Source organism: Biomphalaria glabrata, chromosome 5, assembly GCF_947242115.1.
Source record: "Biomphalaria glabrata chromosome 5, xgBioGlab47.1, whole genome shotgun sequence".
Classification (NCBI taxonomy): Eukaryota; Metazoa; Mollusca; class Gastropoda; family Planorbidae; genus Biomphalaria; species Biomphalaria glabrata.
In genome coordinates, this window is record NC_074715.1 from 10,225,402 (window position 1) to 10,239,433 (window position 14,032).

General features: G+C 35.4%; 1 protein-coding gene across 1 annotated transcript in view; it reads right to left on the minus strand.

The window, feature by feature from the left end:
- LOC106052369 (uncharacterized) overlaps positions 1–3,337 on the minus strand; it is a 30,083-nt gene extending 26,746 nt beyond the window's left edge. Inside the window, exons 1-3 of the mRNA XM_056029093.1 lie at positions 3,015–3,337; positions 2,557–2,592; positions 1,481–1,612 (exon numbers count right to left, since the gene is read on the minus strand). The gene's annotated coding sequence lies outside the window, so the exon portion shown is untranslated. The remainder of the gene's footprint in view (positions 1–1,480; positions 1,613–2,556; positions 2,593–3,014) is intronic.
- Between the last annotated feature and the right edge of the window lie 10,695 nt (positions 3,338–14,032).

Sequence of the window (14,032 nt, forward strand, 5' to 3'; positions counted from 1 at the left end):
TATAAACTGTCAGAGCACCCCTACGAACTGTCAGAGCACCTCTATAAACTGTCACAGCACCTCTATAAACTGTCAGAGCACCTCTATAAACTGTCAGAACACCCCAACGAACTGTCAGAGCACCCCTACGAACTGTCACAGCACCCCTACGAACTGTCACAGCGCCCTTACGCCGAAAGTCAAGGAACAGACGAGATAAGAGATTTAGTAATTAGTATAATGATAGAATGCAGTCTTCTTGTGGTGAATTGAAGTCAATTCTGATACAAATTTTTAAAATACAGTTCGCAAATGTGTTGCCTTGTTATAGCAGCTCCACTGATGACGAAACGTGTCTCGTGGCAGACATCTCCAACCCCAAAATAAAAATGGGCATTAAGAGGGTAAAACGACAGCCAATACATCGTTCCAAGAGAGAATAAAATGACGCAGTACACCAATAAGAAGGTTTTGTGACAAGCACACTTCCAACAGTCTGTCGGTCACTCGAATCAACCTCCACCAGCACAGACATTTCTAATACCTTGTCGTGAATCTTTCTCTTTTCAGGACGAAGAGACTGAAGAATAACGAAATAGGATAACTCGCATCCTTTTTTTTTTGACATGTTGTTAATGCGTTTATAGTGTTTCCCCTTCCACTTTACATTCTTGATGAGAAATCTTATAATATATTGTAAATCTGGGTGTGTACTTACCTATAGTGCTTCTATTGGATGTGGGGAATGTAATATTATAATATTATCCTGAGGTAATGATCAAAGTCCAAGGTGTGGTGAAAGTAGTGGAAATCATTTCAGAGATGAGAACGATTTGAATACTAATGATCATGCCGCTGATAACTCCTGACGACCATCTTTAACTTTATTTTATTTTTTAATCGCTGTCTTGAAAATGGGCGCGTCAGTTTTAGCCTTGAAATTTGGTTTTATTTTTTTTCTAATAAAAGCTGACTTCACCCATGCTTATGATTCATGCCGCCAATATAAGTTTTGCTTTAATTTCTTTTAAACATTTGTAAAGTGTTATAGGCAAGGAGATTTACAAGCATTGTTTAGCAATAAGAAACGATGGATCGTCTTCTGTAATTACAATAGCCTATCTATCTTTTGATGAGTAGTTAGGCATAAAAAAATTATTTTACATGACTTCTATATCTATAAATGTTACATTTTTATAGTTTCTAGTCGCATTTAATTTTATTCTTATCTAATGTGTTACACTTTTTGTCATGTAAATAAAAAGGAATATATTTAATATTGCTTATTTCATGATTTCTACGATTACTCTTTCTTAGATGATGAAATGACCAGGGGATGAAATGACCGGGGATGAAATGACCGGGGATGATGTGACCGGGGATGAAGTGACCGGGGATGAAATGACGGGGAACCATATATATATATATATATATCTTGGAAAAACTTGCAAAAACATTACACATTTTAAAACGTCATAATTCGTTATATGATTAAACTTACTAAATTGACAATTACTGTAGCCAAACCAACCATCTTCACATGGACCTTGACAGACTCCGTTGTCACATTCTCCTTTGCAGTGGCACTTGTATTGGCATTTAGGACCAAACCAGCCAACTTCACAGGCTTGTGCTATATGAAATCAATGAATGCACAATTTGTTATAAACTTGATTTTATTATAATCATATTGACGTAACAAAATAATTGGAGGGAATAGATTTGTGAATTGCATAAGGGTATTTTATAGTAGCTATTTTGTTCTTATTATTTGTAAGCAGGAATATCTCTAAGAAAATTTAAGCTAAGCAATTTATACATTAAATATGTTAATGAATACTAGTCTTACGCTCTTTAAAATAATGACCCTCTATTTATAAAAGACTAAATAATAGAGAACAGCATAGCTATTGAACTTCCTAAGTATGCACCATGAGATTTGGAAATAACTCAAATCATTTGATTTCTTTGTTGTTTTAAATGATCTATTTTGTTACCTCAAAACTATTACCTTCTAGCTCTGAGTGGCAGATAATGGCGGCTATCCTAGTTGGACGTATGTGTTAACTTGTATGTACGAGAATTTGGTTTAGTTAAATCGTCAAGCTTAAAGTTGTATTATCTCCCTCTATTACCCATTACTTTCCCATAATGTAAGTTATTTCCCCTTAAGTATCAATTACGCTCCATCGATTTATTTACTTTTTGTTATTATTATAATTCTTTGTTTAAAAAGTAACAATGCGCATTGTATATATTGTTTATATTTGTTTTCAAATTTACATTTTGTAGATTAATAAGTAATTAGATTAAATTTCAAAAAAATTCTTCAGATAATGTTAATCGTTAGAGTTTTAGCACATGTGTAATGATGTAATGAGACTGAAAATAAAAATTCAGAAGTATGGATATCGCCGTAAATCGCACGCATAATTTTTGTTTTGGCACAAAGTCACGAAGAAGCGCAAAATGTAAAAGCTCAAAGTTTATTAAATAAAAAAAAAAAGCTGAGGGCATAAAGAAAATAAAAAAAAAGCAATTTAGAAGTTCCGATATTATTTTATAATGTCCAGTTACCTGACAGCTGACATTCCCAACATGCAATAAAAAAGCCTGGAAAAAAAATTGACATTCATAATGAGAATGTTCAAACTATAAATAAATAAATAAATAAATATATATATATATATATATATATATATATATATATATATATATATATATATATATATATATATATAATGGACATTGTAATCAACAGGCGTTGTAGCACTTTCAACCTTCTTTCTAATTCTGGTGTGTAAGCCATCTGTAATCTAGGACTATTCCTATAGGCATGCTGGCTCTCCGTTTTATATACAATTCTTGAATTGGTGACCTTCTTTAGACGTATGGACGTATCACAAGTCGTTGACTTAATGTATCCAATAATATTTCACTATACTAGCGCACAAATTGCAGAGGACAAGAAAAAAGCTCTGACCTCCAACAAAATAATGGGAACCCCAAAGAAGACGTTACTTAAATACACTTACCTAATAAACTTGACAACAATTTTAAGCGCATATTAGAAGACAATTTTAATGATATAAGACAATGTCTGCGGATAAATATTTCCTTATAGCTCTTCTACTTGTCTGACTGAAGTTACTGTCATAAATATGAGAATATTGACAATGGTTGAATTATATCCCAAAATTGTGTCCATTATTTTACTTCCTGTCTACTGCGTGTGCATCTCTTTCGTTACCGCATGACTTCCTCGCGGTTGTAATATGTCACCTGTACTGTATGAGATACCGCCCACTGAATATGGTTACGCAAGGAGAATTTTTTTTTTTCTCTTCACGCTTGACTGTGTTAAGCAACAAATACTTACCCTGAACTTTAATTATTTAGAATATAATATACCGGTTGTTTGAAAATGTGTGCATCTGGCTCAATTTAACAAAAAAATATAAAAAAGGAAGGAACCAGAAACGGTGTCGTGACACTTTACGCTTAACTGAGTGATAACAACCTCGCCCGCTAAATAAATGCTGACATAAAGGTTTCTTTTTTTAAGGTATTACAGTATAATAGTTGAGTGTTCCCAAACTAGAGTTCTATGAATGCTTGGAGGATTATATATGTCAAGCGAAGAATTAGAAAATACGCTTCTGTCTAAAAACGTTACATGTTTAAAATTGCGTAAAATAAATTGGGTTTATTTATCAACCACGCTTCCCTTAAACTAGTATATTATTATCACCACAGGCGTCATAATCATTAAAGAACGAAATAATCTTCTTCACGACATTAAAATTCCTTTTAGACAAAAAGCATTCATTAAGCACAGTTGTATCAGATTTGGACAAAATGGTCAGATATTCACTATTAAGGCTAAAACAGAGCCTAGTAAATGGTCCTTTATTCTACTTTTAGTCACCTGGGAAGAGGTGGCACTGGAAGGATCCACATGGAGAGAGACCATAAAGGAAGGGTCACGGATTGCAGATGTCATACACAACAGAAGCAGAAAGAAGGGTGAAAATGAAACGGCGTCTGGTGATTATATATGCCCAACCTGAGATCGAAGCTGTGTATCAAGGATTGGCCTCTTTAGTCACACAAGAAGTTGCAAAGAGAAAAGATCGTCTCTAGAGACGTAAAATGCCACAGAGTCAGGGTATTTCAAGGTCATTCGTTTGGACCAATAAAATAATTATCTTTCTTATCGGTCTACTAGACTCCATTGGCTAAAAAAATGTTAATGGTTACTCAACGTGAACTTCATCATTACATGAAAGTTTCGTGTACGAATGTAAAGATGTATTAAAATGTACGGTGATCCCACCACCCTTGTGCTGCCAGAGCTCCAGCCATTTGCCATATCGCATCTTGATACAGTTGTTTTGTTGTTGTTGTTGTTTGTTTTTACAAAAGTTCCAAACTGGTATTGTAACTAAAAGAAATGTGAAAATATTCACTCAGATGAAAAGTAAAACAAAGAAACACATTTACAATAGATAATACATGATATATTAAAACAAGTAAAACACCTAACTATATATATAATACAGTTGGGTTAAAACATGTATTTTCACGTGATTCAATCTATATCAAGTAACTAACAAAAACTCTAAATAAATAAATGCAATTTTGTAATCCGGAAGTGTAAATAAATAGGAAATTATACCCTGCTTATAAGTGCATGTATTTTGAAAACATCGATGTGGTTAAGTGAACTGAACGATATTATGTGAAGCAGGAAGTCAACTCCATGACCTTCTGAATCAAGTTACGGATAATTAAAAAGACGGGACAATTTTTTTGTTTTCACTCAATATAGACACGCATGACTTATAGTCTCAATTATAAGCTACAATGTTAGATTTTTTTTTTTTGGTTCCATTAACTCACAAAATTAATGCTTTTTTTTTCTGTCTCACGTCTTTTTCTCTTTGACTTTAACAACAGTAGTTATAAACTTCATTTATGACAGACAGACTTGTGATTTCATTCGAATCAATTCACGTTTCACAACTAAATCGCCTAACTTTTATCATGGTTACACCAGAACCACACACAAACACTCCTTAACAAGCTTTTATATTTGTTTTAAATATTTATGTCAATATAATAATAATAATGATAATAATAATAATAATAATAATAATAATAATAATAATAGGACTTTCTTGGTAAATACAGGCAGAGGGTAAATACAATTCTCAACACAAAACTGTCTGGCAGTAACCTCATCAAGGCAATAATAAATAGCTGGGCCGTTCCAGTGCTCCTTTACATACTCAGTATCATCAAATGGACTGACACCGAACTACATGAAATTGACAGGCTCACTATGAAATTATTAACCGAATTTAAATGCTTATATCCCAAGTCCTCCACCATAAGGCTATACCAGCCCCGGAAGGATGGAGGCCGTGGATTGCAGAACATCTTCAAACTGTGTAAGACGCAAGTTTCCAAAATACGATCAAAACTGCACGCCTCCAGCAATGAACTAGTTTCCTTCCTACGCAAACACGAATCCGAAGCAACCCCTCTGAACCTAAACAATGTTGGTGTTAATGTCGGTTTGGACGACGTAGGGCAGGAGACTCGCCAATGGTAAGAACAAAACACTCCACTAAAAATTCCCATCTTTATTAGATGGGGACAACATTGACAAGGCTGCTTCCTTGGCATGGCTCAAAGCAGGTCATCTCTACCCTGAAACTGAAGGCTTGGTCACAGCATTACAGGACAGAGTAATCAGGACAAAAAATTACGAGAAGCATATCCTGAAACTCAATGTTGTCGACAAATGCCGAAAATGTGGAAATGTGGGCGAGTCGATTGAACACATTATGGCAGGATGTCCAGCCCTATCAGAATCTGCCTACCTAGGTCGCTATAACCAAGTTGCAAAGCTAATACACCAGTACTTAGCTTTGACACACAATGTCATCGGTAATGACACTCCTCCTTATTAAATTACTCACCACAAGAGGTTCTCGAGTCTACTGATCATCTGCTGTACTGGGATAGGCCTATTTTGACCGACAAACGGTATATTGTAATCGCCCTGATCTGCTGCTCATAGATAAAAAAGAAAAAAAAAACGCTACCATTATTGACATCGCCGTATCACTATCTCATAATATAAGAAAAACAGCTGGAAAAACAACGAAAATATGGGAAACTATATATATTAATGGAAATTATCTAAAACAACAATATATCCCATTGTTATATAAACCCGAGGGGATAATAACAACTGACCTCACAGACACCTTCAAGGACCTAGGCATTCCTAGGAACATTCTCGTAGCCTATCAGAGGGCGGTTCTGCTGCAGACCTGCCACATCACCAGAAAATTCCTCAGTCAAAACTGATAAAGGGACTAAGATCAATTTTGTTTCTCTTTAGCGAAACTCGACCCTGGCATTGCCAGAGATTGACTACTCGTTCGTTTCTGATATAATAATAATATCTAAACAAGGTTACAAAAGACAGTTTGTGTGGAAACACAAACTCAAAATCGGCCCCCGAAAAGGTCCATCCAATATTTTCTGCAAATGAAACTATATCAAAGACAAATGAGAGATAAGAATGGAGAAAGAAGTTTAACAGATCTTGTGTAGTGCCCCAACGATCCCGCAGATCAAAGGATAGGTGAAAGTGAATGTAAAGTTAGATGTGAACCTGACCTAACTACTTCCCCTTTTAGACCTTGTAGTCTATAGGACAGATGATGTAAAGTTCATCTGTTTTTTGTGGCCTACGATTAGCGAGGGTGTCATGTAGCCAGCACAACGACCAACCGCCTATACTTTTCCCCAACTAATGTCAGGTATCCATTAGAGCTGAGTGGACTCAGAGGCGCCCAAAGATTCCAAAGTTGAAAATCCCAGTCTTCACCAGGATTTGAACCCGGACCCCCAGCTCGGAAGCCAAGCGTTTTGCCGCTCAGCCACCGCGCCTCCCTTGGCCTACCTGATGTCCTATAATTGATCCAATTGTTTTGAAAAGGCTTATTCGAATCCTAAAAAAAAAAAAAAAAAAAATGTTCATAACAATCAAGTTTATAAGATTACTATTTATTTTAAATTAGGTCTAACTTATAATGCATACTAATTAGCTTTTTCTCTTTAAAAAACTGCTTGCATAACTAATTTTAAAAATTAGATTTTTCGCTTTCAGAAAAAAAAAAGTAGCCGTTGCATCAGAACTTTGAATGGTCTAAAATATTGTGATGTCGGATTTTCAATATCTTTTCTAGTTTACGCGATCTAAACGGGACGGACGGACAGACGGACAGACGGTCAGACGGACAGACGGACAGACATTTTGCACAAAACTAATAGCGTCTTTTCCCCTTTCGGGGGCCGCTAAAAAACAACAATATACCCCATTGTCGTATCAACCTCACAGACACTTTCAAGGCCCTTAACATTCCTAGAAACATCCTCGTTGCCTGTCAGAGGGCGGTACTGCTGCAGACCTGCCACATCACCAGAAAAATCCAGATTGGAAACTAACTGATAAAGGGACTACGACGAATTAGGTATCTCTCTAATGAGGCTCGACCCTGACATTATCATAGATTTAGTAGTATTTCGTGTTTAGCATAATAATAATACTTTATTTTATTATCCTTAAGGAATTTTTTGTCTTACAAGTTGTGCATGACACGTAACAAAATTTTATAACGACAGCAAATTTTGAAATGTTCAAACCTGTTGGATTGCATTCAATGCTTTGATTGCCTGTGTGTTTGTGTAATATGTGTCCTACATAGTCACTGTATTAGTAACAGTAAAATTACCCTTTCAAACTTTGCTATCCATAGGGTATATGTGGCTGAGTGGTTAAGCACCTCGATTCCAAACCTGGAGTTTTAGGCTCGATTGTCGGTGAAGAATTTGATTTTGATATTCGGAATTTTAGGGCGCTTCTTAGTCTACCAAACTGGAATGGTTACCTGACTTTAGTTGTTCTGAATTTAAACTTATGGTTCTGCTTTTTTCTATTGGTATCTAAATATGCCAGGTTTTATTAAGGAAATGTTATATTAAATAAGAATTTTAAAGAAGGTTGTTGTTTTTTAAGTGAATGTTAGAATGCATCTGTAATTTTTTAATAAACCAAATAATGGTTGTCTTCGAGTCTGACGATTAATGAGGAATGAAGTCTTTCGCGTGGCAATGCATTTCCAGCTGCTACCTACATATTTTACCACATCCAGCGCAGACATAGCAGTTGCGCGCCAGTGGTCGATTTAAATTTTCTTTTTGCCGCATACGTGTGTCCTCGGCAGCGGTATTGTAAGTTAAGCATATATCTTTGGAGAAACCCTATCACTTGATACGTAAGCATGGCAATATACTTCCCTCTTAAGCAAGTGCGTTTATTAAAAGACTGTACGACACGGATGAAAGAGTTAATTTTTCCTCAATAAATGCAAGATTGTTGTAAACAAGAATAACATAATAGAAAAGATTAAAACGCTGCATAAACGACCTCACTCTGGTAGCTACACACACGGACTTCCACAGAAACTGATAATGCAAGTCCTTATATACTTTTCATGATCACGCCCTTATATACCCTTCATGATCACGCCCTAATATACTTTTCATGATCACGCCCTTATATAGCCTTCATGATCACACGCTAATATACTTTTCATGATCACGCCCTTATATACCCTTCATGATCACGCCCTAATATACTTTTCATGATCACGCCCTAATATACTTTTCATGATCACGCCCTTATATACCCTTCATGATCACGCCCTAATATACTTTTCATGATCACGCCCTTATATACCCTTCATGATCCAAACTATCGAAAGTAAGTCTCAGCTCGAAATAAAACTTGTCAACAACATACATCCATGACCATTCGACGCAAATATTCTATTCTAGAATCTAAAAATAAACCAGTGAATAAATAAATAATTTGTTATGCGAAAATGACCGTTTTGTGACAATAGGCTAAACATCAGATATATATAGGATATAATTGTTTATATAGGCTAGACATCATGTTGTTTTGTTTTGTTTTACATGTTTTCGGATGTTCCTTCAGAGTTGAATATAGTTTACTTCCTAGTCCAAACCTCCCGAAGGACGACGTGGGATGGGAGCGGGCAGGGTTTGAACCCGGGACAATCGATAAATCCATACGACAGTCCAGCGCGCAAACCGCACGACCAGGCAGCCATGTTTACATAGGCTAGACATCATGTTAATATAGGCTAAACATTATGTTTATATAGGCTAGACATTTATGTTTGTGTAGGCTAGACATTATGTTAATGTACGCTAGACATCATGTTAATATAGGCTAGACATCATGTTAATATAGGCTAGACATAAATTTAATATGGGCTAGACATCATGTTAATATAGGCTAAACATTATGTTTATATAGGCTAGACTTTTATGTTTGTGTAGGCTAGACATAAATTTAATATAGGCTAGACATCATGTTTATGTAGACTAGACATCATGTTAATATAGGCTAGACATTATGTTTATTTGCGTTAGACAGCATTTTTTATATTGGCTAGACATCATCTCATTATATAGGCTAGACATCATGTTAATATAGGCTAGACCCAGCCACCTGGGAGACAGAGGCACAGGACAGAGCATCATGGCGTCGCGCTGTGAAAACTGTCGGCCAGGTTGCTGAGGAAAAGAAAACCACGCTGGCAGAAGAAAAACGCCAGAAAAGAAAAGCAAGGCCCACGACACTAGCTGCACCTGGAATAACCTGCCCAGTGTGAAGCCAAACATTCCGGGCTCACATAGGTCTCACCAGCCACATCAGGAGACATAAAACCCCAGTGCAAAGCCCTCAGCCCCCTGGATGACAAAGTGGTCATCATCGAACCACGACTGACGAACTATATATATAGGCTAGACATTATGTTTATATATGCTAGACATTATGGTTATCAAATGTAATTTTCCTTACCAATGTAAAAATGTTTGACTATTTCTATACATAAACAAAATTTATTAATACAATTATTTCATTAATTTGCACTGATCCTTACAATTTCAAAATGGCATTATTTGGATCCAATAAAATCCCATTTTACGTTCAGTTCCTGACACTCATAAACTAATAATTTAACAAAATTAAAAAAAATAATACTTAAAAAAATTCTTATATGTGGTATAGTTGTATCAATTAGTTTGGACCAATCATGTAATTTAATTTGTAACAGACAACTTTTGTTTACCCAAAAAATGTCAAGTACCCATTAGAGGTGGGGGGGGGGGGGATTCAAGTCTAAAAATCCCGAAATTCAAATTAAAAGTTTTATAGTTCAAGTTCCCATAGTTCTGAAACCAAGCGCTTTACACGTAAGCAATTAAAGTCATATGTCTTAAGACTTTAAAAATGGGCAAGGTAGGCGAGAGAAGGTGGCTGTCAGGTGGGATAACAGTTTAACTAAGGTATGATATAAGATCCCGGACTCCCCACCTAACGATGATCATTTATTTTCTTGTCGGGATTGTAAATTGGCCATGGCTCGTCTGCCCGGACACTCCTGACAGTTTATTCGTTAACATGTTAATATGTTACTAGTTATGCAGAACAAGTACTGGTACTAAGTTATCCTAAAACAGTCAACAACAAGAATTTAAATGCTAACAGTTTAATGAGTAGATGATAGAATATGACATGAGTGATGAGTATGTACGCATCAATAAGTTACAAGGTCAAATACAAGGTAAGCAAGTCATTCAGCATTAAAACCATAACACGATAAAAACAATGTAACAGTTCGAGTTGGCCTCAAGATGGCCACAAGCCAATGCTAAGGGTGATAGTCAAGTAACGCATCTCACAGATCAAGCTTGACCATCCCACGCCTGAGTCCTCAATACTGGGGAAGAAAACAACAAAAGAAAGCTCCAGCTAAAGATCCGCCATCAGAAAAAACACAACAGAAGCATTGAATCAATGACATCAAATAGCGCGTCTTTAGGAAATAGCGCACAAACCATTAACGAGCATAAAAGAAAACATCACAAAAGAAGTAACTCTAGAAGCGCACTAAAGTGGCATTGTGAATAGACAATTTGAACAAGGATGGTAGAACTTTGACAAAGGACAAGGGGGTTAAGATTAAAAATGGGGCATAATTGAGATGAGGGGAAGTGGCAGAAAAAAGAATTAAATACATACGAATCTATCAGATGTTTTAGTATCACTAGAAACTTTGAAAGTAAAAGACAAACTATTTATAAAACAAATAGCGACATATGTTTTTGTATAAATAAAGAAATCTCTGAAATGACAATGTTTTCAATTTTGAAACTTGTATAAGTCTATGTGAATATACTTTTTCTAGTAGTAGCATGGGGCATCAGAACGAGACAGCTAGAGGTCACTCGCAAAGGCCGCGGCATATACTTTTGAGACCAAAATAAAATCCGCTGCCGAGGACAGATACGAACGGCGAAAAGAAAATCTAATCACCACCTGCGGACAATGGTTATGCTTGCCAAGGGTATGGCAAAATTTGTAGGTCACAGCAGAGACTGCGCAGCCACGGGAAATACTGCATTCCGCACTAATCGTCGGACTCGAGGACAATCTTTAACATTAGTAGTCAATGATAGCTGCGACTACTTTGCCTGCATTCTCATTCCTCAAATGTAAATATTTTAAACCAGATCATATTGGTATTGATTTTGGATTGGTCATAAGGAATCATCATAAAATTGTTGAAGAATATTTTTCTTCACTGTTCCACACACATGATTAGATCATTGGGGACTGTGCTTGCTAAAAGAATAAATTTATCCAAATCTAAACAATAATATAAATATTTTCAATTGCACAAAATTATTTGTATTCTAGATCTATTACAAATTAATTACAAGATTGAGAAATTTTAACAAAGAAAAGAACTGAAAAAATCCCTTCGAATGGTGAATGAGGTAATAGAGTCTCAGTCGCTTGACCACTCTGGCGGTCTATTTAAGTTTTCCTTTGGTTTTTTGCGCCTGTGTTAATTAAGAGCATTTCTTGGGGTCTCAAATGTATGTCACGCGCACTTTGTGACAGCTTTCCAACAGTCTCTTTCAAAGACACCAGCTGCCTGCTACTTTCCTATATGCCAGCAAGGGCGAAATAGCGCCTGAGTTATTTTTTTTACCTTTTTATACATGTCTATAAGTATTATTTACATCGTAGTATCAATGAACATTTTACATTCGTCACCTATTCCTTAGTCTGTTAGACCCTTGGGCCACCATTCATAATTTTTTGACCGTCTCGCTCCATCGTTGGTCTTAGCTAGCTTTCAGTAACTAGTCCGCCCATTTTGTATGCTGTCTTTTCATCACTTTCTCTGTCTCGCTTTGCTTTTTCAGGTATTGTTCCCTTTCCCGTGTTTTTTTTTGTTCTGAAATATATGTATTTACATATTACATTACACTATTATAATTATTCATGTTTTATTATTAAGAGAGCACTAAAAATACACAATGAAACAATGTCGCAATTAGTTATTATATCCATATTTTTAAATTATATCTCGGCCTGAATATTATTTTAACTTGTCAAGCTATTTCAGTCTACACGGTACTCTATGCCTTCAACAAAGCATACAGTAATTGTCTAATAAATAAATAAATTATAGCTTTTATACAGACCAGTATCACTTACCAGCATCACATGTAAAATCCTAGAACACATAATATGTAGCAACATCATAAACCACTTAGACAAACATAATGTCCTCACACCATACCAACATGGCTTTAGGAAATATAGATCATGTGAAACACAACTAATAGGACTAATTGATGATTTTTCAAAAGGTTTAGATAATAGTGAACAAATAGATGCTATCTTACTAGATTTTTCTAAGGCTTTTGACAAAGTTCACCACCATAGTTTGCTTAAAAAATTAAAATATTTCGGCATTAATGGTCCACTGCATCAGTGGATTAAAGACTTTCTGATAGGGAGAGAACAAACTGTAATAATAAATGGCTCTAAATCAACACCGATAACAGTAAACTCAGGTGTACCTCAAGGAACAGTCTTGGGTCCACTACTATTTTTAATTTACATAAATGATTTACCAAATTGCATTACTTCAGGAACAAAAGTCAGATTATTTGCAGACGATTGCATAATATATAGAACAATAAAAACAACACAAGACACAGATATTTTACAAAGAGAATTAGATGAATTACAGAAATGGGAATCAAATTGTCTTTCCACCCAGAAAAATGTCAGTTGTTAAGAGTAACAAAAAAACTAAAACAAATTAATTCCACTTATCTTATTCATGGCAAACCAGTAACACAGACTAAAAACGCAAAATATCTAGGTGTTATAATAAATGAAAAACTATCATGGAATCCACATATTGATGAAACTACAAAAAAATCAAACAAAGCATTAGGATTTATTAAAAGAAATTTCTATAAATCAAATAAGAACATAAAACTAAAATGTTATTTAACCTTGGTTAGGCCAATAATAGAATATGCATCCTCTGTTTGGGACCCCTCAACTCAAGAAAACATTAAGAAACTAGAACAGACACAAAATAGAGCAGTGCGATTCATAACAAACGAATATTCACATTTAACTAGAGTAACACCTTTAGTAAAATCACTAAATTTAGAAAGCCTTCAGGACAGAAGGCTCAAAAGTAAAGTAGCAATAATACATAAAACACTGAACCATAATCTTCAAATACAAAAACAAAATTTAATAAAATACTCTGAAAGACACAAAGATAAAGGCACATTCCTCGTCCCATATGCTAGGACAAATTTGTACAAATACTCCTTCTTCCCTAGTGCTATTAGAGCATGGAATGGGTTGCCTGAGCTAGCCAGGAAAACCAGTGACTTGGCAGAATTTAAGTCATTGGTTAATATGCATGACTAAATGCATGACGCGTAGGACGTAATCATCTTCTTTTTTGAAGTAACGTCTGTATTATATAAGATTTTATATAGCGATATCTTTATGCTTATAGCATGCTCAAACCACTATGGTCCAATCTCA